General features: G+C 42.3%; 1 protein-coding gene across 9 annotated transcripts in view; it reads left to right on the top strand.

The window, feature by feature from the left end:
* The window catches only part of PHLDB1 (pleckstrin homology like domain family B member 1), a 64,120-nt gene that overhangs the window by 37,781 nt on the left and 22,316 nt on the right, over window positions 1–4,023 (top strand). The gene's annotated exons all lie outside the window — the stretch shown is intronic.

Here is a 4,023-nt window from a genome sequence, read left to right as displayed (position 1 = left end):
GCAGAAGTGGTATTGCTGGGTCAAAGGGTATGCACAGTTTTATAGCCCTTTGGACATAGTTCCAAATTGCTCTCCAGAATGGTTGGATCAGTTCACAACTCCACCAACAATGCATTAGTGTTCCAATTTTCCCACATCTTCTCTAGTATTTATAATTTTCCTATTTTGTCATGTTAGCCAATGAAATATTTTTTAAAATGGATTCTTGAGTGTCTTTGTAATGGTAGCCCCTCCAGTATGGATCTCCCTAGTATGTGATTTGGTGAGGGATAATCTGTCTTTCTGATGTCATCTTCTTAGGTGCCATTTTTGTTTCTCCAGATACCATTAAGTACCTACTGCCACTGTCCTAGGCACGAGATGATGAGGGTAGATTTCTGTAGAAACACTAGATGACTCTGTACATATTGTCCATTCTGCATATAGTTGTTGTTCTTCCTCCAGTTTAATATTGGTGATAATTTGGTTTGACTGGGTCATGTGCTACTCTTTTTCCCCTTAGAATTTTTTCCCTATCCGTTGCCTTTTGTTGTTTGTTTGTTTTTGAAGTGATACTGTTTTTAATCTTCTGTCACCTGCTTCTGTAATGTTTTGCAAATGAGTTTGTACTCTAAATTTGTATTGCGGTTGGCTGCCCTGTCTCTCTGCTTGTTAAGCGTTGCTGGCTAAGGAATTTTATTGGCTCCTTTGGCCTTCTTTTGGCAACTATTTTTACATTAGTTAAATTTCTCTAACAAATATTTATAATAAAAATCAATGTCTTTTCTGATTCCCATTTTTAGAGCTAAAGTCCTTCTTAATCATTGGCTAATTAGATATCTTCTTTCCCTTGGCCCAATTCAGTTCAATTCCATTGGCATTTATTAATTACCTACTATGTGCCAGGCACAGTGTTAGGCCATGAAGATATAAAAACATTGAAAAAGTCTCTGATCTCAAGGAACTCACATTCTGTTAGAGGGAAACAGCATGAACACATTAAGTAAATGTAAAATATAGACTCCTTCTGGCTCTAAAAATAAGCTAATCTGATTGGAATATGGATTGATCGCATGAGGGAGAATAATGTGAAATTTAATTAGCTTGGAACCAGATTGTGAAGGGCTTTAAATGTCAAACAAAATAATTTTTATTTTTATCTTAGGAGGTAATAGGGCTTCCTGAGCTAGGTGAGCGGGTATGATCAATCAGCCTGTCAATGAGCATTTACTAAGGGCCTACAAGCATTGTGCTAAGTGCTGAGGATACAGAAAGGTATAATAAACAGTCTCTGTTCTTGAAGAACCCATGGTCTAATGATCAGACCTGGCCTTTATGAATATCAATTTGGCAGCTGTGTGGAAGTTGGATTGGGGAGCAAGAGACTGAAGGCAGCATGAAAAATTAGGAAGCTATTGTTTAGTCCAGAGGTGATGAGGGGCTTCATGCACTAGGATGCTGGTCCTGCGAGTTGGCACAGGGATGGATTCAAGAAATGTTGTGGGATTAGAATTGACAATTGGCCACTGACTGGATGTATGAGTTGAGGCAAAAGGAAAAGTGGACAATGACTCTGAGGCTGTGACCCTGCCTTACTAGAAACAAGTGATGGTGTCCTTGATAGAAACAGTGAAGTTTAGAGAAGGGATTGGTTTAGGGAGAAAGATAATGAATTTTATTTTAAATGTTGTTGTCGTTTGTCCTTCCTTCTCAAAAAGGACCGTGGCATCAGAGAGGTGATGTCATGACAGGCAAGTGAATTGGATTTAAGTGAGGAAGGGCTGTGCAAAGTCACCAGCCTCACTTTCTCCTCTGGAGCCATCTGGGTCCAGGGGCCAGATATAGATCAGGACGACTAGAAATGGCCCCTGATTTTAAACATATTAACATATTAATAATAGAAAACGGGGCAGCTAGGTGGCGCAGTGGATAGAGCTCCAGCCTTGGAGTCAGGAGGACCTGAGTTCAAATCCGACCCTAGATACTTGACACTTATTAGCTGTGTGACCCTGGGCAAGTCACTTAACCCCAATTGCCAAAGCAAAAAAATAATAATAATAATAGTAAACATATTAAGTTATTATGGAACATCTCAGGTAAAGTGCTTTATAAATCTTATATAAAAGTTTAGTATTTTATTGTTGTTATTATTATGTCAAGCAGAACCACATGGTAATGTGCACTGACCTGAAGAGACATTTTTGGTCTGGGTAGTCTCAAGGTGGGAGTCTTCTGTCTCAAGGTAATATAGTTGAACCCATGGGAACTGATAAGCTTACCAAATGAGACTATAGAAAGATGAGAAAAGGGCCCAGGACAGGGTCTTGGGGACGTAGCCACACAGAGTGGTTGGGATATGGATGAGAATCCTCTACAAGAGACTGAAAAGGAGTGGTCAGACAGGTAAGAGGAAAACCTGGAAGGAGCAACGGCACTCAAACCCAGGAAGGAGAGAGTATCTGCCATAGAGAGGTCAACAAGGACAAAGTGCTGAGAAAAGGCCGTGGGATGACCTTAGAAAAGTCGGTTTTGTTTGAGTGAGGTCAGAAGCCAGATTGCAAGAAGCTGAAAATGGAGCAGGAGCTCAGCCAGCGGAGGCAGTGAGGTAGAGAGCTTTATTCTAGCAGTTTGGTTTTAGAAGGAAGGAGAGAGAGGATGACAACTTGAGGGAATGGTAGAATCAAATGAAGTCTTTTCTTGTTTTCAAAGGATGGTGGAGATCTGTGCATGTCTGTAGGCAGCAGGGAAGGAACCAGTGCAGGAGAGGTTGAAAATTAGCCAGTGATCAAAGGGACAAAGTCGGGAGGATATAGCAGTGGTTGCCCAAAGGGGAAAGGGGGTAGGAGGAAGGACTCATAAAAGATAATATTACAGTTGTCCCAGTCATCTCCTGAGAGGGATAATTCAACCTAAAACTCAATTCACTTCTAAAGTTGGCCAAAGATAGCCCTCTTCCTCACAGGCTGTCAGGACCTCAGTTGTCAAAGCTATTCCTCCTGTTGCTTCCCCACATTGCCTGTCCCCCTACATTTCCTGGCCTTCTCCTCTCCAGCCATGTCTCTTGCTCCTCTCCTGCCCTACTTTGGTGTTCAGTTTCCTTTTGCCTCCTGCCTTAGCTTTTGCTTAGGATGCTCCATTAGCCTGAAACAGGGGTGGGGAACCTTTGGCCTTGAGGTCATATGTGGCCTTCTAGGTCCTCAAGTGCGGCCCTTTGACTGAATCCAAACTTCACAGAACAAATCCCCTTAATTAGAGGATTGGTTCTGTAAAACTTGGACTCAGTCAAAGGCTGCACCCGAGGACCTGGGAGGCCATATGTGGCCTCCAGGCCTCAGGTTCCCCACCCCTGGCCTGAAGCAACTGTCCTTCCTTCATTCTTTTGCCAGACCTCCTTCCTTGCTGCTTTTTCTTTTCTTTCTTTCTTTCTTTTTTTTTTTTTTTGCCTTTTGGTGAGGCAACCGGGGTTAAGTGACTTGCCTCGGGTCACACAGCTAGTAAGCATCATGTGTCTGAGGTCAAATTTGAACTCAGGTCCTCCTGATTCCAAGGCTGGAGCTCTATCTTCTGCGCCACCTAGCTGCCCCTTGCTGCTTTTTTTTAGGAAGAAGCTTAAGACTTCTAAGAAATCCTCACCCCACATAAATTCATCTAGTCTATTCTTTAGCCTACCAGCATCCCCACACTTCTCCTCTTTATACTCTGGCCATTATTATAATGATGGAAATGGGTAGGTTTCCTATTATAGACTGGAAGCTTCCTGAGGGCAGGGGCCATAACTAATCCTTACTTAGTGTAGGAAACAACTAGTTTAGGACTGTACACCTTGGGGGCCTGTTGTCCCTTGTTCAGCAAGCACTGAATCTTCCTAAAGCCCAGGCCTGACCATGTCATTCTCACTCAAGAATCTTTAGGGCACTTCTCATCGTCTCTGGGATGAAATACAAACTCCTTAGCTGGACATTTTGAGCTCTTCACAGTCTGACTCCAACCTTCTTTCTTTCTTTCTTTTTTTCTTTCTTTCTTTCTTTCTTTCTTTCTTTCTTT

The sequence above is a fragment of the Vombatus ursinus genome, unplaced genomic scaffold (genome assembly GCF_900497805.2).
Source record: "Vombatus ursinus unplaced genomic scaffold, bare-nosed wombat genome assembly UNPS02014816.1, whole genome shotgun sequence".
NCBI lineage: Eukaryota > Metazoa > Chordata > Mammalia > Diprotodontia > Vombatidae > Vombatus > Vombatus ursinus.
This window is presented reverse-complemented; position numbering and strand designations above follow the sequence as displayed.